Source organism: Camelus ferus, chromosome 7 (genome assembly GCF_009834535.1).
Source record: "Camelus ferus isolate YT-003-E chromosome 7, BCGSAC_Cfer_1.0, whole genome shotgun sequence".
In the NCBI taxonomy this organism is placed as follows: domain Eukaryota; kingdom Metazoa; phylum Chordata; class Mammalia; order Artiodactyla; family Camelidae; genus Camelus; species Camelus ferus.
This window is the reverse complement of record NC_045702.1, coordinates 45,407,416-45,432,621: the sequence shown is the minus strand read 5'-3', so window position 1 is coordinate 45,432,621 and position 25,206 is coordinate 45,407,416. Positions and strand designations below refer to the sequence as shown.

At 39.1% G+C, this 25,206-nt stretch overlaps 1 protein-coding gene across 4 annotated transcripts in view; it reads left to right on the top strand.

The window, feature by feature from the left end:
• Window positions 1–1,841: 1,841 nt before the first annotated feature.
• The window catches only part of MPP6 (membrane palmitoylated protein 6), a 103,831-nt gene continuing 80,466 nt past the window's right edge, over window positions 1,842–25,206 (top strand). For 2 of the 4 annotated variants that reach the window (XM_032483845.1, XM_032483846.1), the window contains exon 1: window positions 1,842–2,003. The gene's annotated coding sequence lies outside the window, so the exon portion shown is untranslated. Of the gene's footprint in view, window positions 2,004–2,387; window positions 2,662–25,206 lie in introns of those variants that run through there. The other 2 variants (XM_032483843.1, XM_032483844.1) reach the window with 2 other exon arrangements.

The following is a 25,206-nucleotide window of genomic DNA, read 5'->3' as shown; positions in this document are numbered from 1 at the left end:
AGCCACTGGGTATCCTGTGGGAAGCAAATGGGCCTGGGAGGCAAGGAGGAGGAAAAGGAATTCCCAAAAGGTTTGTTGATTCTCTAAGAAGAGAAACCTCATTCTCCTCTCCTGCGTCTGCCTTGCCTCACTCTTGGGCACACAATACAACTCTACTTGATTTCATTCAGCTGGCCCGACTACAAGGGAGTGGGGCTCAACATGTGCCCAAAGTTACTGTCTCCCTGAATACATTCAGGTGTCCTTAAATGCTTCCAATTTTCCTTCCTCAGGTTTGTTGTTCCAGGAAAGAAGTTTCTAAGTTAATACTCTACAAATTTCCCCCGCATGTTGGTTAGCAAAATTAATGATCCTAATGGAAAAGTAAATTAATCTTTGATGCTTGGTTGAGGCTAAGAGAAAAATCAGTTTTGGGCGCTGGGCCTTCTTGATACACCTCATCCATAACATTCTCTCCCTTCCTTGCATGCTAACCACGCTCACGGTGGGGGGAGGGGGGTACAATACAGCTTGAAACTCCACCTCTGAATCCAAAGGGCCATGTTAGCAAACATTTATCAAATGCCTGGTTTGTACAGGATACTGCAACTGCCCAAGAGAAGCCAAGAAAGGCTGCACACGGGAAGCCACCTGATGTCATGTTCCTCAAGTTTTACTTGCACTTTCTACATTCACGGTTTGAAAAGACTGCAGTAAACATTGCGTAAAATGTAAATGACATGCTCATAGTTTCTTCAGTTTTAGAACACAGCAGCATTTCCAAAAGCCCCCGTTACAGGTCTGAGGGTTCACAAAGCTCTCTTGGGATTAGGTAGATGTTAAGGGAATTGGGAGCTCTCTGATTGCCTTGCTGTGTTTTTCTAGCCAGAGCCTCTGCCGCACTGCATTGCTCAGTGCCTTTCAACTGAAAAATTAAATCTGCTCTCCTGTCAAAATGTGTCATCTGCACACGCGGACACTCATCACAGTTCACCACGCTCTCCGCGGAGACAAGATGGAAAGGATGGCGCAGTCCCCACTTCCGAGGTCTGGGAAGGCCAGATGTTTGGGAGGAGCTGAACAACTGGTGTCCTGGGAGTGTTCGGCAACGCAGGCTCTGAGAGTTCCACGGAGCCTCCGTGCTATGAAAAGAGCTAGTGTCCGTCCACTTCCTCGGGCGTGAATCACAGTCTCTGGTTGGGCCTTTGGGAAAAAATTCATGAAAGACACCATCCATTGGTGCTGGAGAACCTGCCAAATACACATCAGAACAGGGGGGCGGGGGTGTGAAGGGGGGGGGAGATTTTTCCAGAGGCTTTTCTTCGAGGTCTCTTTATCCTTTGTGCCCCACGACCGGTGGGTTCTTTTAATGTAAACTCCTGGAAAGGGCCGGGAGCAGCCTCTTTCACGCCCATGGAGTATCTTGCTCATCAGTAAATGCTGAATGACAGCGGTAATTTTGGCCTGGAAGACCTGGCGCGGACTGGGTCTGGTGACCCTCTCGCAGGGGCAGCTCGGGGCCAGGACCTGGGAGACACGGGAGTGGGCGCGTGGTGCGGGCGGCGCAGTCAGGCCAGGGCGCCGTCTGCGGGAGCGGAGAATGGGCTCCACCTGGCCGCCAAGCCGCGGCCGGAGGGGCGGGGCCCGGCTTCCCGGAGGCGGTGGCACCTCCTCTCGCCCGAGCGCGCGCTCCCGGGCGTCCGGCGCACGCGCGAGGCCGGGAGGGAGCGCGCCCCGGCGGCGGCGGCAGCAGCAGGAGGAGGAGGGCGGCTGAGGGGAGGCTGGCCGCGCGCGCGGTCGTGGCGGCGGCGCCGGCGACCGGAGCCGGGCGGAGTGGGGAGCGAAGGAGGGGGCGGAGGGACAGGGGTGCTGAGGAGTGTGAGCCGCATTTCCAGTTCCCAACTACGAGCGGCGAGTTTGTAGATGGGGCTCCTCCGCGGCGCCTGCAGCTGAGGAAGAGCAGCAGCGGCGGGCGAAGGGGAGCGGCGACGGCGGCGGCGTGGAGGCGGCCGAGGTGTGAGCCGGTGAGTTGCCGGGGCCCCCACGTCGCTCGGGTAACGGTTTCTCCGCGCGCCGGGCCAGCCTGGGGGCGCCCTGTTGCTCGTCCCTTCGCGCCAGCCGGGGACCCCGACCCGCCCCCTCAGCACCTGGGCTCGGGCGGGCGGCGCGGGCGGCGGGGGGGGTGCTGTGCTCGGCCCGCGCTGGAGGGGCCCCAGCTCCCGGGCTGCCGGCGTGCCGGCGGGCGGGCGGGCCGAGCGCGGCAACGTGTCTGGCCCATGCTGCCGGCCGCCGCGCGGCTCCGCGCCCCGCTCTCCCCACGCGCTCCCCGGCGCGGCCCAGGCGGGGGCAGGGCTGGGACTGGGGGCGCGCGAGGCCCCCTCTGGGCGTGGGGCGCGGGCTCCGACACCTTGTGCGGCGGAGTGGCGTTAAAGCATGAATGGAGAACAGCGCTGGGGGCGGTGGTTGCGGTGACTGACACCTTCGGGGTCAGTCCCCAGAGGGGGAGATTCGCAGGCCCCCAGCTGCCTCCCGAGCTCCGAGTTCTTGGGGGAGGAGGCTTTCTGCTAGTACTGCTGCCACTTCCGAGGCACGAGACTCCAGTTGTTTGGCCGAAGTGGTTGTGGGCCGAGCACACGCTGCTCCGGAGGCGTTCGCGGCTGAGGCAGTGCCTTCCTATTCTGGGTACGTTGGTCAGGAATGAGAAAGGTGCTGGGGCTTTTTGTTTGTTTGGCGGGGTGGGGGGCCAGGAGGGAGTCGATTGAGGGATCTTTGGTCGGTGTGCTGACAGGATGTGGATTGGTTGGTGGGTGTTTTTTGCAGGACTTTTTAACACTTTATTGGGAGTTTAGTCTCAATCTCCCAGTTCCTGGGATTACAGCTTGAGGTTTCATCTATTCAATTTACATCAGCTGGGCCGTGCATTGTGGTGAGAGGGGTTGGGGGCAGGCGAGAAAGGGAATTGAAGGCTGATGGGGTAGCTCAAAATTCTCCGCATTACTTACAAACAGCTGGGTAAGGTCAAGACAGCCACGTTTTACTCCTCTACGCCTTTGGGGGTTATTGGAATGTTACTTTATGCTTCCTGAATTGGTCTTGTAATATGGCTCAGAACATTTGAGGTGCGTTAAAATGCTCTTCAATTGGAGTATGATTTAGCAGCCATTTCTTCCCGTGAAATGTTTCAAATGGTCGTTCGGAAACTTATGTCTGTGGAATATTTTAGGCTAGGTAATACACTGTTACCAATGCGGAGATAGTTGCGGTACATAGGTAAAACAACGGACCTCTCGGTATTGCTTATTCTAGGCATCTACTGGGCAATTATGATAAGGTATCCGGCCTGATTATAGTCAGGTCTTCTGAGGCCTAATTACAGTAAACAAAGAACTTTTGTGGGTTGTGGCATTGTGAGGTCATTTGTATCTGAAATCTATCATATATTTAAATTTATGTTTAAATATACATTTGCATAATGTGTTACTTTTTAAGGTCCATGCTGCTTTTAGTTTCGACTAGGGTTACATAATATACAAGTGGTAACACTTTTAATGCTCTGTTTTTGTCCTATAGAGACCGTACACTAAATAACTTTATGAAAAAACACTTGGGGATGTAAGTATCCTTTTCTAATTGATGCCACTCAGTTCCTTTTCCACTGATACTTGAAAATGATCTTTTAAATTTACATTCTAAATTAAACACTGGAAAAATTAGGGGCTTAAGCAAGTGTGGTAGCTCTACATAAGAATCATTTTTTGTTATTCTCTAGGCCAACTGTTGGATTTTTTTAAACAAATCATATTTTTCTTAAACATTTGTGGGAGCAGTTTGCATTTTTCCTGAGTCTCATTTCAGACTGAAATTGTTCCAGAGGATTGCACAGCCTGCTTCTCTCCCTCCTTCCCCCTCTGCCCCTCTTTTTAGCTTGGAATAAACAAGAAATCATAATTATGAGACTCTATGTTATCTTATTAAAAGCTATTTTTAAATTGAAATTGAGTATTTACCATCCCTTTATATACTTTATCATTTTATAATGGATGGTTAACAGAAGACAATTGATATTTTAATTAAATGCTTTTCACATTTTTTAATCCAAGCTTTGTTAAAAATGAGAAACATCAGAAAATTATTGCTGAGAGTTGCAAATAATACAGGGTTAGTGCTAGTCAAAGGCTGTCTAAGTATAAAAACACCAGCAAAATAAATATTAGAAGAGGCAAAGAACCCATTTGTACTTCTGACATTATTTGCTTTATTATAAATTACCTAGTTCTAGGTGCTTTTTAAAAGAGTATCCTGCAAATTAGACATTAGGTTTTTAGCACTGATGATAAGTTTCTTTAACAAGGTGGTTCATTTGGTAAGTGACTAAAATTTGTGTCAGAACTCCACTTCAGGTAGATGTAGTTAACTTGCAAGGAATGTGCTGATATATTTTTCTGGAGAAATGAACACCTGCCCATTAGACAAAACAAATACTAGGCTGTTTGAGGATATCGTTAAATTATTCCTAAAAAAAAAAAAAACAAAACAACAACAAAAAAAAAACCTAAGAAAAAATGTGGTTTGTTTTACCTGTAGATTCTTTCCTTCTAAGAATAGTGTTCACATTTATGAATATCATAAGAGCAGGAAAGCATACAAGGTCTCTTTACTGATATGGTGCTATTACTGAATTAAAGATTTGATTTTTTTCATTGTACGAACCAGGTTCTACAGAGAGTATTTTTGGTCAGCCTCACAGAAGCTACAATGATTTCCCTACTCTTCCTGGTATTTGTATGTGACCACTGGGGGGGAGACTTTACAATTTAGGTTGATTGTATCCCTCCCTCACATAGACTGCTGCTAATCATCCCTGGGCACTTTGCCAAACTTCTGGAAGTGTGTTGAGGGGGATGCACTCAGAATCAAGTCTTGATCAAGGTGTCTAAATGACTGTTTCTTTAACTTACACCACACTCACCAAGTACCTCTCTTTATAGATAGTGTTATTGACAGTCTGCTTTTTGGTCTACTGTTATATGGGCTAACTAAATATCTAACATAGTGAAAGATAAATTCATGAATACATTAGAACTTTCAAAGATGTGACTTTACTGATACTAATCTTAGAAGCAATGCAGGTTTAATTACTTTGTGTACACAGATACTAGTTGTCTGGAAAGAGCTGAAGAGAACACCACTCTTTTGTGAGGTTTACCATATCCAGACCTCTAAACTGATTGGTCTTCTATTTTAAAAAGCTTTCAGAGGAAGAGATATTGAAGCATCCCTTGTATCTAATTTCACCACATAGGGGAAGTCTTCCTTTATCATAGTAATAGAGATAAGATTAAAACTCACAATTTTCTTGACCATTAATCTCTAGCTATTCTCAGGAGGTACAGTAAAGTCAAAAAGAAGTGTAGTTTCCAATTTTCTCTTCTGACAGATTTAACCTTGTTAATGTCCAATTCAGTAACAGTGAACTCAGCAAAACAAAGGATAGTACATTTACTGTAGCTTAGAAAAACCTTAGGTTTTTAAGTTCTTCTTTAACTAAAACCTTTGTGCAGACTTGATCATAGTAGATTCATGAAGTAGTTTCTATCATCTTATCACCCTAGATTATTCTTTAAGATGGCTTTGCAATTTTCTTCCTCTTAAAAAAATTCATACCAAGTGGTAGAGCACGTGCTTAGCATGCATGAGGTCCTGCGTTCATTCCCCAGTGCCTCCATTGAAAAGCCAAATAAATCAATAAACCTAATTACCTACCCCCTGCCAAAAAAAAAAAAAGTTCATAGTCTACCAAAAGAGAGATTTTATGCTTAGGAAATGTTCATTCCTGGCTGACTTCAACATTTTGTTTAATACTTTGGGAGTCGTTTCTAAAGGCCTGTCTGAGTTATCACCGATGCAAAGCAAAATGAGAGTTAAAGACAATGTAGTGAGTTTTGCAAATCCTTTTCACTGCCAACTAGTTCCTATACATGATCTGATTCCTACCTGCTTTAGCAACTTACAACTTTCCTCTTAGATCAATTACTCCTTTCACCCTGCTTTAACATTCCCCTTTGTTCACTATTACCCATCTACACTGCCTTTCTTTTTTCCCTCAGAAATGTCATGGCTTGTTTGTGACTTAGGACTGTTCCCTCTGCCTGGAATTCTCTTCCTAAAACATAATACAGCTGGCTCCTTTTTGTCATTTCGGGTTTCAGTTCAAATATTACCTTCTCAGATAAGCATACTGTCCAACCATCCTGTCAGAATGGCACCATCCTTATTTTCCTCTGTCCTATTACCTTAATTTTTTTTCTGCAAACCATTTATCACTATCTGAAATTGTATTTTCTTATTATTTTATTATCTGTATACACTTACTAGAATGGAAGCCCAATTAGAACAGTGATTTTTATCTCTTTTGTATAACAGTGTATTCCAAGAACTTAGACTTGCTCCTGCCACACAGCTGTTATTAAATATAAATATTCCTTTTAAAAAATCTTAGGTTAGGTTCTGTCCCTCCTGAGGCTTTGGTGTTAAAATGTTTCTTTTTGAAATGATATGAATAGATGACACTTGAAGTAAGTAGGCTGTTGGCTGTAAGTAATAGAAATCCTTTCTAACTAGTATGAACAAAAGGTGAGATTGTAAAGATGCAGTGGTTTCTAAGGGAATCCAAGGGTTGAGACTCAGAAACTCTAGCGCCAGCAGGATATACGTCATCTCTTCTCTTTACTCTTCACTGTGCATTTGCTTCATGTCTTCTCATGCTATAGAGGACCACTTCCTAGTTCTCTTAATGGAAAATATGGCCACTAGCAGCTGCTAAGTTTTCTCCACACCGGGCTAGACAACTGGAAACAGATTCCTCTAGCACCTATCTCTCCCCTGTTCAACAAACTATGCCATGTTGTTAGAACTTGATTGTACTTGCTGTAATGATGCAAAATAGGATTGAGCAGTCCGCCGAAGTAGGTATCCTAATGATCGTTCGTTTTCACACCAGAAGGGCCACGTCTCTGGAGGAGTTTTAACCTAGGAAAATGCTGTCAATTTAAATGAATGCGTACTTTGAGGCTACATTATAAACTTTGGTATTTTGATTCTGTATGTAGATCTTTTGCCATGAACTAACTCCACCTAAGTGGGTATTAGAATCCTTTAGTGTGGGATAACACTAGTTCTAGGATTCTAATTTATTAGGTCTGGTGTGGGGCCAGAGCATGTTTATATTTTTTAAGTCCCCAAGAGCCAGTATTTGTAAAATAATAACATCCTATAAAACATTATTTTTACTAAATCAGTCAGCATAGCTTTTAAGATCCTATACCATTTAGAGAGCTCTAACCCTAGAACTTGGTCTGTCTTACTTTGGTCTCTATTTTAGCTAGATTGGTAACTCTGAAAGCATCTAATTAATTTTCATTGCTTTGCTCACATTCATATTCTCCCCTTCCTTGCCCCCTTGTTTCTTCTCTGCTAATAAATGTTTAAGTTTTCCTCCCCTGAGAAGCTGTCTTTGGCTAGCCTCATCCACAATTTGTCTTTTCAGTACAGGACAAATTATAACACTGACATAACTGGTAAGTACAAGTCATATAAGAGGCTGATTCATGTATTTGCATTCCTGAGTCTTGCACATGTATTCTCCTGTTTTACTGTTTGAACATCCTTATTTTTCCTTTTTTTTTTTTTTTTTTTAACCAAGAGCTTGGAGCTTAGACATAATTGGCTTAGTATTGATAATGGCATCAGCAGTGTTACTGAATGCTTACTACCTTTTAGGAGCTTTGCTGAATGTTCTTCACACATTATATCATTTGCTTATCACCAGTTTTTAAAAAATCAAATTAAAACCCTTAGATGATTGGTTTCCTGTGGCTGCTATAACAAATTACCACAAACTTGGTGGCTTAAAACAAAAGAAATTTATTCTTTCACAGTTTTGGAGGATGCATGTCTGAAATCAGTAACATCGGACCAAAATCAGAGTGTCCACAGGGCTGTGCTCCCTCCAAAGGCTCAAGAAGAGATTCTCTTGCTTTCTTCTTCCTCAGTTTCTGGTGGCTGCCAGAATTACTTGGCTTGTGGTTGCATCACTCCAATTTTCAAGGGCAGAATTTCAAATCTCTGTCAGCTCTGTTCTTTTCATCGCCTTCTCTTGTGTGTGTGTGTGAATGTGTGTGTGTGTGTGAGAGAGAGAGAGAGAGAGAAAGAAAGAAATCTCTCTTTGCCTCTCTCACAATAACACAAATGATGGCATTTGAGGCCCCCACCCTAACCCTGTTGATTCAGGATAGTCTCCCCATCACAGGATCCTTAACCTAATCACATCTGTAAAGATCCTTTTTCCAAATAATAAAACATTCACAGATTTTCAGGATTTCTTTTGGGGGACCACTGTGATAATTCAGACGATCCAGAAAAGGAGGGCTGGTAAAAGTCCTTTTGCCCCATCCTCATTCCTCTCATTTTTAAGTCAGAGTTTCTTAGCCACAGACAATTTTGCTGGCCTCTCAGCACTCCCTCAGGGACATTTGGCTGTCATGACTGGAAAGGGGTTGCTCTTGGCGCTATCAGATATGATATCACATATCAGGGATGTTGCAAACAATGCACAAGACAGGCCCTCCCTCACAAAGAATTATCCAGCCCAAGTGTAATGGTGCTGAGATTGAGAAGCCTTGTCCTAAAGGTAACTATTGCCAATAGTTTCTTATATATCATTGCTGAAAAAAACCTTATATCAGCACATATAATGAGTAAAAACCCTCTGATACAATTTGATTATGACTCGTGGTAGTTTTTGGTTGATTGAAAATTGATTTAAGTGAAGAGTCATAACAGATGATTCACATATACCTTAAATAATGTATTTTTACTTTCAAAATATAGATGTATATTCATGTACCAACATTTACTTTGAGTATGTATCTTTTGCCTGCAGCTCTGGGTCCACATTCTTACATAAACTTGTACATTATTACCAATTCCTAGCTTTGGAGCAAGAACTTAAAGGTTTCCGAAGGAACCTGAGTGTAGGATCCTTGTAGCGTTTTATGACTTCTCAGTTGTTTATAGTTGTCTTGCTCACACTTAAATATACAACAGTTTGTAGTTTTTGTTTTCTTGTTTTGTCACTTGCTTTCTTTGGGTCTTTCCAAAGCATTCAACTTAGTTTTCATATAAAGAACAATCTAACTCCCATGGTCTTATATCAAATACAGTATTGTGTGTGTGTGTATACGTATAAAGAAATGCTATTTTGCACAAAAAAGAAGGGCTGTCTGATACTGCAAATACTACTTCCAGTTGCAGCTCATTGAAATAGCTTCTAATCTAGTGATGTGGTGAGAGCTAGGGGTCACAGTTACTTTCAAATTTTTGGAAGTTTTAGAAAATTTTGTTTTAATACAATAATGACAGAGTTTGTAAATATCTATATGATATTACTATAAATACTTTATTGTTAGTACCAGCTTAAAGTTTGAGTTGCTTTTTAAAATACTAAATACTAAAAGAAGTGTTGGCTTTTCATTAACAAAAGCAAATATTATGTGGAGTTTTGCTCACTAGCAAAATATTTTCACCGTTTCTTATGTAATTAAATGATACAATTTCTTGAAACTGGGTACTTTATTATTTTCTTACTCAGCATGGCAAAAAAATGAAGAGACATGGGTTGTAATTCCAGTTTTTCGAACTCCCAGCTCTTTTTGTTCAGGACAGAGGTCTGTGTGGTACAAACAATAAGCTTGCTGGCAGAGATTCTGGCATTATTGCTAAATTCAGTATACCTCACTCTGAAACAGAGATTATAACACCTACTTTAATTGGGTAATGTAAGTAAAGTATCTAGTACAGAGTTTGGTAGAATAGATGTCATTGTCCTTCCCTTCTCTTACTGTCTGGTACAGTGTTCTTTATACAGTGGGTAATATTTGTTGGATGAACATGTTTTCAGTTGTCTTTGCTTGATTCATAAGTTTCATTTTTTCCTTTCCAGTATAAGAGCTATGTCTCATTTAGTAAATATTTTTTAAAAGAACTTTACTTTTAAAGCAGTCCAGTATATTATGTGCTGTTGATTACGTTAATAAGTCTTATTTTTAGGTGACATTTCAGTGTGTTAACAAAGGCAAATTAAATATTGGGTGGAAAGATGACTATGTGACCTCAAAGATTCCTCCAACATAATCTAAAATTTTTATAAAATTCACACAATCCTGATTTTTCCTCCTGCTTTTCCCCTAAAAGTCTAAAGTAGTAAATAGTGTTTGATAATGTAGTATTTTGTTTTGAATGACCATATTTGTAATATGTTCATAATGGTCCATTATCACGTAAGGAATTCTTTAGTATTTGGAGTGAATGTGGCTGTCCTCAAATGGATTTGCCTTTTTATTTTACCTAGAATATTTTTGTCTATATACATATAATAAAATGTTTTATGGGAAATTTAATGTTACAGAAAGAAAATTATTTGCCTTTTTATTCATCTACTGAATATCCTATCTGGGACTCTGGTATAAGAAACTTAGATAGCTAAGTTAAAGAAATTTAAATCATTGAAGTTCCTTATTTTAGAAATTAAATGATTGTCACATAGTTTTACATAAGTTGATCCAAAAGTTTTTCATTTTCTTTTTTAAACTAGTAATCTTTTGGAATGGGAGAATAAATGAAAAAAATTTTTAAACCACATTTTTAAGAAGGTTGGAACACACTTTGAAGGCAAATAGGCAAAACCATCACAGTATGCTCTTGCCATCCTTAGCATTAGGTTCTCAAAAACCCCAACGTAGAGACACTTTCCCTGAAGGAACTGAAAATGTTACAGGGAAATAAGGTTAAGGAGTCTGAGACTATGAATGAACCCTTAAAAAAAACCTTATAAACTTTTAATGTCTTCCCAATTAAAACACTAAATATATCAAACAAATTATCAGTGACATTTGGTGCAATTCAATTTGGAAATACCAGATACTATACAATTAGTTTTGATTTACCCACTTCTTTCTTGAAAGAAGTTGCAGGATTTCCAGTCTTGAGGGGAGAGGGCAGGAAATGCTTCATAAATCCTTAGAAGCATTTTTTGGGGTGTCTTAATCAGAGCATTTCTTATTTTCACATAAAGGTTACTAACTTCAACTTCTGTTTCTAACTGTTGTTTTAGAAATAGAATAACTTGGATATTTGAGATAAAAAATAAGCTTTTAGTAACCTTTATTTAACTCACTCAGCTCACTATAGCCAAGTGAGTATTTATAGTTCCTTTCCAGCCATGGTAACTTCATGCCAGTTTGAGTTAGAACTTAACATAGTAGGGCACTGACTTGGCTCTCATTGTCCTTCTGTTCTTATCTCCTTTCTCTGCTTCCCAACAGAGTGACTCTAGATCAAAGGCTGGAAATTTGTTTTTGTCTCTGTTTCTATGTCTTTTAAGAATGCCCTGCAAATATCTTCTACTACTACTCTGCCATCTCTTTATTTCCTTTCTCTTTTATCTTCCAAACCTGCAATTCCTTCTTTCTCAAAATATCTCCAGAAACAACAACTTAGAATTTGTTACACTCAAATAGAAGTCTTTACCTAAGTAAATCTGTTTATATACGTATGGAATGGAATTTGACATAATAAAAGGGTTTCTTTATATAGTTTATTTGAGGAAAGAAATGGCCTTTGTATCCCTTCAGCCAAGCACTGTCCCGTGAACTTAGGCTATGCTTAATATTTATTATGGAACAAATTAGGACCTCACAAATTAGCACATAAGTAGTGCTACAGACTTAATCTGTGTAGGAGACTATGCAAGTTCTGAAATAATTTAAGAAATTCTCATCTGTAGGCAGGGACTTGCTGCTCATTTGATTGAATTAATTTTGAGATGCAACCTAAGATCCCTTTTAGCTCTAAAACTTTGATTCTAAAAAAAATCAAGAAGTGGGCCATCAATTGATTGGATATTGAATAACCAAGAAAAAAAAGAATATTGGGTGGAGTGACTTGAGTGAAGGCATTTAGGTGGGAATGAGATATGTGGCTGTACATACAGGGAGTAGGAAGATCAGTGCAGTTAGGACAGAGTTTATATTAGAGAATAGAGGAAGTAGACTAAATAGTTGGAAAGCTAGATTTTTAAAAGAGAAATTTGAGCATTCTCAGATGGCAGAAAATCCTGTGTTTTTCTAATGCAGTATTGTCATTAAAATGATATTTTAACATGATCTATGTGATGTCATGCTGAGTGGATTGCAGTGAAGAAGAGAATACTAGGAAAAGATTTGCGGTGATGATTTAAAGGTGAAGCACTGAGAGCTTGAAAGACAGGTGGCAGAGAGGATGGGGAGTAAAAGATGAATTTGGGAAATTGTGATTCACTGTGTCTGATCAAATGGAACATAGAGGTATTTTGAAGTTTTCAAGGGATTCCTAGGCAAAGGATAGTCCCTGGATTTTCAGTGTTTGGGGATCTTTTTCCCAAGATAAGCCCTGATCTTGTTTTAAAGGTTCAGTTGGGTTCTTATTTTTAAATAAGTTATTATATTTCTTAGATTTAAGCACGTTCTCAACTATATTTGACCTTTTTTTTATTGAAGGATAGAAAAGCTCTTTTGAGACCACTTCCCTGGGTATCAATTAGTAAGTCAGATTTCATTTAGCCCTGCATGATATACTGTTAACTTTCAAAGGCATTTACAGTAAGATGATGGAGGCGCTGTGTGAGTGGTGGTATGGAGGGGAGGGGCAGAGAAACTAAAAATTAGAAGATTAAATTTTAAAAGTGTTCAAATGCCTGACATATGCTTAAAACTGTTAGATGTTGTGGGAAATATGAAAAGTATGTGATTTGATTTTTATCAGAAAGCATGTATAAAATATGGTCATGGGCCTTCCTCTCCAACATTTTTTTTTTTTTAATTCACCAAAAAAACTGTATAGCAAATAACCTCTTGCAACCATGGCCACACTTTCTCTAGAAACTCTAATTATAATGAGACATTTACTGGGTGATCAAGAAAAGTGAGGTGATTTTGTTGCTTGGAACACCAGACTATATTAGCTTGCTGCATCTATTTACATTGTTTAGAATATACCACTGATTCTTTAAGGGGACTGTTTTGCCTCCCATGGGACGGACATTTGGTAATATCTGAAGATTTTTGTCATAGTTAGGATGGGGGTGCTTACTAGCATCTCGTGGGTAGGAACCAAGGATGCTACTAAACAGTGCATTGGACAGCCGCCCTCACCCTCCGTAACAAGGGATTATCTGGTTCAAAATACCAGTAGTGCCAAGATTGAGCAACCCTAGAATATGGAGTAGGCAAATTCTCCTCTCCTGGGCAATTGTAGAGACCAGGGTCAATTTATTACTTCCTTTTTTTCTAGGTTTGATCAGATACTGCCTTCTGTTAACACACTTTCCTCCCACAGGTTACAGTACACTTGATTGTTACTGCTTTCTTTATTGTATTCTTATCCTAAGGCTATATCTTGGGCACTTTGATTAGACAAATTTCCAAGTACTTCTACCTGTCTTTTCTTAGGGGGCTTTTTTTCCTGCCAGTTCTGTGTATTTTGTGTCTCCTTTTACTAACCTAATTCTTGAGGGATCACCCTATTTCCCAATTCTGAGGGCCTCTTGATGTGATTTCTTAAGTACTTTCTTTTGTAAGAAGACTTTCTCATGTGCGTCAAGTCCCTGGTCTGGGTTGAGCTAGTTCTTAACTCCAGGTTTTTTCCGATAATGTTTGACTCCATTCTAATTTTTTTACTGACAATATTTGAAGCTGTTCTAATCTTTCTGTTATACAAGTTTATTTAAATGAAATGCTTATTTCTTTTAGAATAATTTCGTCCCTGCTTATAAAGATTGCCCTACAGGTAACAGCTACATACAAAAATGTATTATAATGGCTTCATAATGATAAGTGAAAAGCATTAAGAGCCAGTTTATTTTTTCCTTAGCCTACATCAATTTGATGTTGATGTAAACATACTGGCCATTTAATAAAATGTAAGTGCAGTATGCCTGTGAATACAGTTGACCTTTGAATAACACTGGGGGGTTGGTGGGGTGGAGGGGCTGGTAATCCGCAGGTCATTTATTGTTGGCCTTCTATCTGTGGTTCCTTGGCATCTGCAGATTCAACCAACCATGGATCGGACTGTATTGTACTAGTACTGTAGTATTTACTATTGAAAAATATGTGTACATAAGTGGACCCGCACAGTTCAAACCCCCATTGTTCGAGGGTCAACTATTCTGTGTACAATAAAGGAATAGGAAGGGAAACTAGAAATACAGAGAAATTAATTCTGAGGTAGTCAGGGTGTGATGCATCCAAATTGTGTGTGTGTGTGTGGGTGTGTGTTCACGTGTGTGTGTTGAAAATTTGTCATCTTTGAGAGGCAGAGTTGTGGAGTAAGTGTAGGTTTTCTTTTAAGTAAATATTTTCTGTCTGCTTCTAGTGTGCATCACTTATATCTTAATCTTTCATTTTCATATGTGTAAATGTCTCATTAATTGGGCTTCCATCAGTCTAAAACTGATCTACCTCATTGGCAAATCATTTGTTAAAAAGGCTTTCATTCGTTTACTAAGTGATATATTCTTGAACTATATCACAGAACCATTCAAATGTATATAGTTAACTGTTTTGAATCTTAACTCCTTCCTTGGACTTCTGTCAGCCATGAGAGCATTGGTGTTGCAGCTGCTGCCTCACAAAAGAGGTTTCAGGTCCTCACTGCATGAGCACGCAACCAGCGTCAGTAAGCCTGTTTTAATTCTGGAAATACTTTAGCTGAGAAATATTTAAATACTTGAAGAGACTACTTTCTGAGTCTAGGAATTCCAGGGTAGTCAGATGCACTGCTTCTATCCTTGGTGTGCTGAACAACCTAGTTTATCTGAAGGTAGGGATTTCTTTTGACTGATGAGCAGGACAGCTCTCCCTTCCATTACTTACGTGAAAATTTATTTTTAATTTTTAAAAATATTAATGTTACATGATAAACAGAGTAAAAATAGTACAGAAGGATGAATGTACAATCAACGTTTAAGATTTTCTGTTCCCAGTCTTTCTTCTTAAAGCTATTCATCGATAACAGTTTTTGATTTAGTTATATCGTTTCTCAGCAATTCATCATTGGCATTTTTGACAGTATTATACTTTGTCATGTGGGATTGTCCTGAACAGCACTTAATGTTTAGTGCCCCTGTTCTGTGCCACAGCCACTGGGGTGTCAAACATGCCCTCACACATTTTCAAATGCTCCTGCGCAGGGGTACCCTGGGTGAGAATATTACAAATTTTAAAATTATACCATGTCTTAGAAAACATGGGTCTGTTTCTTCAACTTTGCCCAATAACTGCTGACTGCTATAAAAGAATATTTGAGTGTACACGTGCTTCTCAAGGGAGGCCCAGAAAAAAATCCACTTGGAAAGAACTGTGCTTACCGTTAATGTCTTAGATTACAATTACAGTTATTCAATCTTACCTGCTTTCCTTTATTACAGTATTACTTTCTTGTGTCCTCAATTATCTATCTTTTTTTTTTTCCTCTCGAGTGTTTTTCATGATTTTCAATTGTGAACTCGTGCTTGGCTGGGTTTTGTTCAAGGGATTCAGTGCAGTCTGGTTGTGGGGCACATTCCTCCAGGGAAGATTTGCTAAGGCTTTTCTTTGGCACTTTTTTAATTTCTCTGCTTGGAGTTTTCTGAACTTGGTAGGTGTATTGGAACCCTGAATCCATGAGAGTAGGTTGTGGTTACAAATTCTCAGGTGAAATTGCCCCCTAACACGGAGTCCAACCTGGGAAAGGTGAATTTCCTGATTGTCTTCCTTGGCCAATGAGGACTTCTTTTCCAGGCCACTCTTACCAAATGGGGCTTAGTCCTGTAAGATTGTGGCTCTATACGGAGGGGTCTAAGTTGGCAATTCTTCTTGAACAAACCAAGGCATAAAAAACTGCCTCTGAGCTTCTAGGTGCTGAGATCTGCGAACACATCTTGCAGCCATGACTTGAGCACCTGCTTACCAGTTTGTTTTTATCCTCTTCATATTGGCTCATGGGGGTTTTCTTGGGGACTCGTTTTTGTACTTGGAAGGATGTTTTTGATATTTAGGTCAGCATTTCTAGGCATTTTGTAAGTGAGAGAATTATGTTCAGATTATCAAGTCCATCTTTGCTGGACAGGCAAGCCTCCTTGGTCTGCTTTCTAACTTCTGGGAATTTCTGGTTTTTAATCTCTTATCTGTCTCCCACCGCACTTCCAGTATTATTGGTGTTTTATTCTGTCATTTCAGTGGGACTCTGGGAGGAAGGCAGTGTAGGCCCATGTGCTCAGCCTGTCATTGTGTCTAGAAGCTTGTTTCATAGGTTTTAGATCTAAGCCCATTGGGGCTAACCAACCTGATGAAAAGTACATCTATGTAAATGCCTTTTCATTTAACTGTGATTTTTTTAAATTTTATTTTAAATTTGAACTTAAGGAACATGATCGTTGGCTATAAAAGCAGTGAAAGGGCAGGGGTGGAGGATGAAGTTCAGACCATTAACTGTGCAACTGAGCAAGGCCTCCCTGGGGTGGGGAGTAGTGTGGGGATCTTACCATGAAGTCTAAATGTCTAGGGCAAAATCACATTACAGTGAGAAACCATGTTTTTTTTAATTACGTGCAATAAATATTAATGGAGTCTGGCAATAATAAGAATTAGAGTTCAAAGATAAATAAGATGCCATTTCTGCCCTCAGAGAACCCACTAATTTTATGGTGGAGACAGACGTGTAAATGAAAATAAAATCAGTTCTCATTATTCATTATTTGTAGTGGTTTTGTTCTCTAAATTCTCTGTGAACACTGAATTAGGGAATACTGAGTTGTTGTTTCTAAGATAAAAAGAGGGTTAGGTTCCTTTGAGCCTCTGATCACATTTCATTAGCTGGTCAATACATAGTGTTTTATGTGTGTTTCTGTTTAAAGACATCTTGAGATATATATAGATATATATATATACACACACACATATATACCCACACATATATATACACACACATATATGCATACATATTGTCAATTCTTTAACGTTGAATGGCCAACAGCACTTTAATTTCATGCCTGAAGGAAGCTCATTGAACATGTGTATTTTCTCCGTAGGGCATATAACCAGCCTTCTTTGTGCTTAGAAACACTAGACAGCACTTAAGCACTATGCTTGGGGACATTTTAGACAGTGAAATCACCATGAAAATGCACAAAGATGTGAAAAATGTGGCATTAAATAAACCATGAAAAGAATCTTGTTTTTTGGTGTGAGAGCTGAGACAAGAAGGCATTGTTGCCTCATCGGACCTAAGCTGGGGACGCACACATCGGGCATGTTTTTTGCTGCTCTGTGTCTGCATATGACAAAAGCACTGGGAGTATTGACTTTGGGGTTAAAGGTAAACTTTAGCAAGTAGGCAAATTCACAAATGCAGAATCCTTGAATAATGAGGATCAGTAGTACTGTATACTATCAACTGTGTACAACTATATCAACTGCACTAAGTGCTGTATGTCCTAGATCTACTAGATGGGTCAGGAAAGGTGTCAGTTGAGACTGTTAAGATGCAGTTACAGCAATATGAGGCAGTGGGTTTGTGGACAGCAAACGGCCCAGTGTGGCTGGAATTTAAAGGACCCCTTTAAGGAGGAGCAAGAGAGACTATTTGAACAGTTAAGGGGGGAGATATGAGGCAATTATGCCATGTTGAGTAATTTAGATTTTATAGGTGATGGGGGAACCAGTGAATGATTTTAACCAGGGAGAAAATGGTCATATTTGTATTTTGGAAAGTTCACTCTGATGGTTGAATTGCGGATAAATGAAGTAAGAAAAATAGAAAGTTTAAGAAGTTAAGGTGAGAGAGAATGAGAGTGTGAACTAAGGCAGGCAGTGGAGATAAAGAAAAAGGGATGTATTTGAAAGATGCAGGGTATCAGATTGAAAGGTCTTGGTGCAGATTAGGTAAAGGGAATAAAGGTGATTGAACAGCTATACCTGGGTGCCATTAATTGAGATAGAGAATATTAGAGGGAGACCAGATTTAGGTAGTAATTTGTTGAGTTTGGGGCATATTGAGTTTATTGTGTCCATGAGATATCTTTACTGAGATTAGGTAAGAAAATGAGTCCGAAGCTCAGAAGAGAGAGCTTTAGAGACATTAGCATGTATTTACTAATTCGTTGATGAATATCTGAATGTCTTCCGTGTGTCAAAGCACTGTCCTGTGCTAGAGGAGACAGAACAATGAGTGAATTTCTAGGGAGGGGAGACAGACAAGCACACTTTCAGATGAGTACTACGATGAAGATGAAACTGGGAAGGAGGGAGGCAGATTGAGGGTATGTGTGAGGGAGAGGAGCTAGTTGAGATTGGGAATTAGGATTCTCCTTCTGGGGAGGTGACATTTATACTGACACAAAAATAAAGAGAATAAGGATACGCATGTGGATATCTGGGAAGATAATTTCAAGCAGAGAGAACAGAAAATGGTAAAGATGGGAAATAAACTAGGCATGTTTGAAAAACAGAAGAAAGGCAATTTGCCTGGAGACGAGCAGACCAGGGGGAGAGAATTGTAGAAGGTGAACTCATAGGGGCACACAGGAAGGCTCTCTAGGTCATGGTTGAGAGTTTGGATATTTTTCCAAGTGCAGTGAGCAGCCTTTGGACATTTTTAGCAGAAGAGTAACAAAATCTGTTTTAAATGATGGCTCTAGCAACTCTGGAGAATACTGTTGAGAACTAGAGTGAAAGTAGGGGACCAAGTGAGTGACTACTGAAGTAAATGAGCAAAAGATGATGGTGGCTTAGAGTTACATGATAACAGTGGAGGGGGTACAAGAGTTGGATTTTGAGTCAGTTACTTTTATGTGCTTTTCTTCTGTTACCTCCATCAGGGCTGAATTTAGGGAGGAGGGTATAGCTCAGTGGTAGAGTGCATGCTTAGCATGCACAAAAGTCATGGGTTCAATCCCCAGTACCTCCATCAAAAGTAAATAAGCAAACCTAATTACCTCCCCCCTCAAAAAGATGGAAAAAAAAAAAAAAAAAGAAGGGCTGAATTTAAAAACCACTGTACCATTGAATCTGTTTTGAATTCTAGGTATTTTTGTAAGCGCATATATAAAATATGTGTTATCTTGGAAAAACTACTGAATGAAATGTATTATTCTAAAATAATCTGGTTTGGGAGATGCTAAAAAAGATTCAAATTTGCATATTTAATACAATCTGGCAGTGATCCTGTAGTTATATTTCATGTTTATTAGTGCTTATTGTATAAAAAACACTTTGAGACAGTTTTGCTGGTTCAGTTATAATACATATTTTCTTATAATAAAGCAATGGAGCTTTATTATAAAGCAGCTTTAAACTGCTGTATTAATTAGTGGTTAGGTCAATAAAAATGTATTCAAAGCAGGGCTACTACAGTGTGAGAATAAATTAGGAACAGCACTATTTGAGCTGTTTAAAAAAAAGAATGTAGATCTAGCTTTTTCTCTGAAAGAGGTATGTGATTTAACCAGGATACTTCCAGACATGGCATAGAGCAGGAGCTACGGTGGGGAAGGATTAGAGGTTAGTAGACCAGTTAAAAGGCTTTTAAAATAGTCTAGACAAGAGAAGATAAAAACTGAATCACAGGTCAGAGACTAGAAATTGTGATGAAGATGAATTTGAGACTTGTATGTAGTAGAATGAGAAGGATTTGGAGGAGAATTTGTTAAGGTTAGGGAGAAGGAAAAAAAATCAGATGATTCTGAGATTTTTAAGCTTTGTAGAATGAGTGAATGGTGATGTCATAATAACGACAGCTGGAATCTCTAGCTAGGGTGAGTGAGTAGCTTTGAAAATGGTAGATTAAAGACATCATCTTTGGGATTCCCAGGAGAAGTACATTAAGAAGGCAGTTGGAGAGAAGTGGGTTCTATAACTAAGATATGCAAATCATATTAGATAGAAATTAGTTGAAGCCCTACAAGTGAAGAATGAAAACCTGCAGTGATGGTCTGCCCTCAGGCAGGATGTGGAGAAAATACGTGATTAGTTTTTCAGTCAGCTGGTTCCTAAACATGTTTGAGGAGAGTGGTGGCTAAGGAAGCCAGACAGCAGAGGCTGAATGGAAAGGTAGAGAAGTGAAGAAAAGATGCCCAGAGTGAACTATGCTTTAGAGAGGCTTGGTGTGATGGGGAAAAGGTGAGAGAGAAAGCTGTGACATAAAAGGGAAATGGGGTTCAAAATAGGGATTTAAGAATTATTACTGAAGGATGAGAAAGTTGTTAACATTCATAAATGTGAGAGTAATGGAGAAAATATTGAAGTCACAGGTGAGGGATAACCCATGGGTCATGGTCGTGCAGTGGGTAGGAGGGACTTGATTCACCACACAGGCAGCAGCTTCATAGAGGAGGAGGGACATGTTTTCTTGAGAGATCTGAAGAAAAGCGGCAAGGAATGGTGCCAATATATTCGATTCTACAAGTGGAGGAGAATTTCAGTAAATCATAAGTAATAACGCCTTTTCCTTTCCCTTCTGACAAAATCCCCTGCTGGCAATTTCGAGTAGCAAATGTTTGAAACAGAGAATGTAAGAGAACCAGAAAGGGGCAGATGATAGAAGTGTGCAGTAGTATTGGGAACCTTGCTGATTTGGGGAGAAAGAAGGAAGGTTGAGCATATTGAAAAACCTGGAAATAAGAATAGGAAGGAGGGAAAGAGCTGTGGAAATCAGAAGTGAGGGGAGATAAAGACAAACTTGCTTGCCTAATGATTTTGTCTAGGGCTGCCTTTATTCAGGAATGCAGGCAAGCTGTAGCCAGGCTACTGGGTGAAACTTTTCATTAAGTCTAAATATAAACTACACCATTAATGCAATTTTATCAAACCAAAGCACATGAAGGAAATTCTGTTAAAGCAGAAAACTATCATTATACAAGAGGACTTGTAAAAATTTTCTGCAGTATTTTAAAAAATATTTTTATGTAACCTTTTAAAAATTTATGAGAAACACAAATTACCATATTTTTAGTTCATTTTGTTATTAATATTCTCAAAACATGGTATCCAGCTCAGTCCTTCACTGCCAAAAGGGAAGGGCTGGCAAGGATATCCAGTTGTGTCTAGTATTTATGCTTGCCATAGGAAAATTTGCAATGAGAAGGTTAAAATAGTGCCAGTGTTCAATTGTCGTTTTATCCGTTTAGAGTGTTCTTTCACCACTTTGAACATGTTGCATATTCCTCAAGTTTCTTACATCCAGAAACTCTTCCAAATAAGAAATGTGAGGTTAAAGCTTAAAATAATCTTTCATTTTGGATAGGCTATAATTTGCTGCTCTCATCGAGACAGGACGTCTTTGGACTTCTAAATTTCTAAAATTTCTAAATAATTAGTAAGGCTACTCTATGCAGGGTTTTCATGTGGACGCATGAACTTTACTCATATTGTAGGTAATGTTAGACATTCCACACAAGGTCTCCCTATGTGGGGAGCTTGTTTTCCCCTCTCTTCTTTCCTGAGCATTCCTGCTCAGAAGACATGGTTGAGTGGCATTATACCTTTGAGAAGAGAATGTTTCCTACTTCTTTTTTTACTATTAAAAATATTTTATACTATTTTTAATGCAGTCCCTTGTCTGTACTTTCATGTACTTTTATGTAATGTTTTGCTCAGTGCTTTAAATGCTGGTATAAATAGAAGTGAACAACAGCCTGAGTGTTGAATGAGAAGAATATTCCCAAATGATAGCTAATTCTAATAGATAATAATGTATTTTTTTACATAGAGCTGTGTCATTTTAGTATAACAGTACTATAATCTGAATTGTATTTGATTACAGATCAATGATTTTTAAGCCCCAGTTCCTTATTAGAGTGGAATTAGTGTTGTGTGAGTTAAGGAAAATGATCTGGATTGACACTAGATAAACATGGCAGGGAATTGAAGAAGCAGTTTTATGATGAATTAAATTTGATTGACAAAAAGCTTCCTTTTGTTAAAGTTAAATCTTTACACTTATGAATGCAGAGAACATGCATATCTTTTGAAAACTGAAAATATTCTTTATAGGTTTTAAAATACTGATCTTAAGCATTATATTTTAATGGAATATTTTACTAAAATACATTTTATGTCATAATGTACACAAAGGAGAATTTAATGAAGCATATCATCCAGGGACAACTTGGTCTTCCCAGGCTTTTGCTTTCAAAGAAAAAGTCCTTTTTGTTTTTAACTCGGCAAGAAGCTTTGCAATTCTGATTTTTCTGCATTCAAACTGGTTACTGTTTACACACGAGAGGTGTGTTTTTGGTAGGTTTTCATATTCAAATTGTTAATGTATGTACAGATGAGAAAGACTAACAGTGCCCCCCAGTTCTCTTATCTCTATTTCTTGCTCCCCAGAGGCTGCTACTTGGAACTTTATAGCTGATTCTTATGGCATTTAGCTCCATATCATTATATGGCATGATTATATTGCTGATTTTTTATTTTTTTTATTTTAACTGTTATGGAAGATGAGGATTTAGCTCTTTTTCCACTCTCCCCCTTTTTTCTCTCTTTATATATATATACACACATACATATATATATACACACACGCATATATGTACATATATATATCATGTACACTTCTGATCCCTCAATTCTCCCAACATAATTATATTCAAATTTTTATTTGATCAGTATTTATTAATTGATATATTAGTAAACTGTAGTGACCTTCTCCATTCCTGTATTTTTATTTTCCTGAAATTATTTGCTGAGTTTTCTTATATACTATGTATCAATAATTTAATATCTCTCCTAATTTCCTAAATCACCTTTTAATATGTTCACTCAAATTTATCAACTTCATTTTCTTGAAGATGTCACTCCTGGGGCCTTCTGACCTGTCTGGGATGGACTCGTTATTCTCCATACCTGATAACACATTTGTCACCATCTTCTTGAGAATCACTTGTGCCTTTCTCCTCAGTTGGGTCTTCTAGTCCCTATATCTCATGTCTTCCCTCTTTCTAATTTGCCTCTTTGTTTCATACTCACAGGGTAACACATCTTTTTTATTGTAATCTTTCTTTTTTTTTTTAATTTGTTCTTTTTTATTTTTTTAACTTTTTTTATTGATTTATAATCATTTTTCAATGTGTCAAATTCCAGTGTAAAGCACAATTTTTCAGTTATACATGAACATATTTATATTCATTGTCACATTTTTTTCTCTGTAAGCTACCACAAGATCTTGTGTATATTTCCCTGTGCTATACAGTATAATCTTGTTTATCTATTCTACAGTTTTGAAATCCCGTCTATCCCTTCCCACCCTCTGCCCCCTTGGCAACCACAAGTTTGTATTCTATGTCTATGAGTCTATTTCTGTTTTGTATTTATGCTTTGTTTCTTTGTTTTTTGTTTTTTTTAGATTCCACATATGAGCGATCTCATATGGTATTTTTCTTTCTCTTTCTGGCTTACTTCACTTAGAATGACATTCTCCAGGAGCAACCATGTTGCTGCAGATGGTGTTATGTTGTTGGTTTATATGGCTGAGTAGTATTCCATTGTTTAAATATACCACATCTTCTCTATCCAGTCATCCATTGATGCACATTTAGGCTGTTTCCATGTCTTGGCTATTGTATATACTGCTGCTATGACCAGTGGGGTGCATGTATCTTTTTGAATTAGAGTTCCCTCCAGATATATGCCCAGGAGTGGGATTGCTGGATCATAGGATAGGTCTGGTTTTAGTTTGTAAATAGTGCTGCTATGAACATTGGGGTGCAGGTGTCATCCTGAAGTAGGGTTCCTTCTGGATATATGCCCAGGAGCGGGATTCCTGGGTCATATGGTAAGTCTAGTCCTAGTCTTTTGAGGAATGTCCATACTGTTTTCCACAGTGGCTGCACCAAACTGCATTCCCACCAGCAGTGTAGGAGGGTTCCCCTTTCTCCACAGCCTCTCCAGCATTTGTCATTTGTGGATTTTTGAATGATGGCCATTCTGACTGGTGTGAGGTGATACCTCATTGTAGTTTTGATTTGCATTTCTCTGATAATTAGTGATATTGAGCATTTTTCATGTGCCTATTGATCATTTGTATGTCTTCCTTGGAGAATTGCTTGTTTAGGTCTTCTGCCCATTTTTGGATTGGGTTGTTTGGTTGTTTCTTATTGAGTCGTATGAGCTGCTTATATATTCTGGAGATCAAGCCTTTGTCGGTTTCATTTGCAAAAATTTTCTCCTATTCTGTAGGTTTTCTTTTTGTTTTACTTATGGTTTCCTTTGCTGTGCAGAAGCTTGTAAGTTTCATTGGGTTCCATTTGTTTATTGTGGCTTTTATTTCTGTTGCTTGAGTAGCCTGTTCTAGGAGAACATTTTTGAGATGTATGTCAGATAATGTTTTGCCTATATTTTCCTCTAGGAGGTTTATTGTATCTTGTCTTATATTTAAGTCTTTGATCCATTTTGAGTTGATTTTTGTGTATGGTGTAAGGGAGTGTTCTAGCTTCATTGCTTTACATGCTGCTGTTCAGTTTTCCCAACACCATTTGCTGAAGAGACTGTCTTTATTCCATTGTATATTCTTGCCTCCTTTGTCGAAGATGAGTTGACCAAAAGTTTGTGGGTTCATATCTGGGCTCTCTGTTCTGTTCCATTGGTCTATATGTCTGTTTTTGTACCAGTACCATGCTGTCTTGATGACTGTAGCTCTATAGTATTGTCTGAAGTCTGGGAGAGTTATTCCTCCAGCCTCTTTCTTTCTCTTCAGTAATGCTTTGGCAATTCTAGGTCTTTTATGGAACCATCAAAAGGTTTTTTAAAAGGGATTATTTCTTCACTTTCTTTTTCTGTTGATTCATCATTAGTGTAAAGTAATGCAACTGATTTTTGAACGTTAATCTTATAACCTGCTACCTTGCTGAATTCTTCGATCAGCTCTAGTAGTTTTTGCGTGGACCTTTTAGGGTTTTCTATATATAGTAACATGTCGTCAGCATATAGTGAAACTTTTACCTCTTCTTTTCCAATTTGGATCCCTTTTATTTCTCTCTCTTGCCTGATTGCTGTGGCTAGGACTTCCAAGACTATGTTGAATAGGAGTGGTGATAGTGGGCATCCTTGTCCCAGATTTTAGTGGGAAGCTTTTGAGTTTTTCACCGTTGAGTAC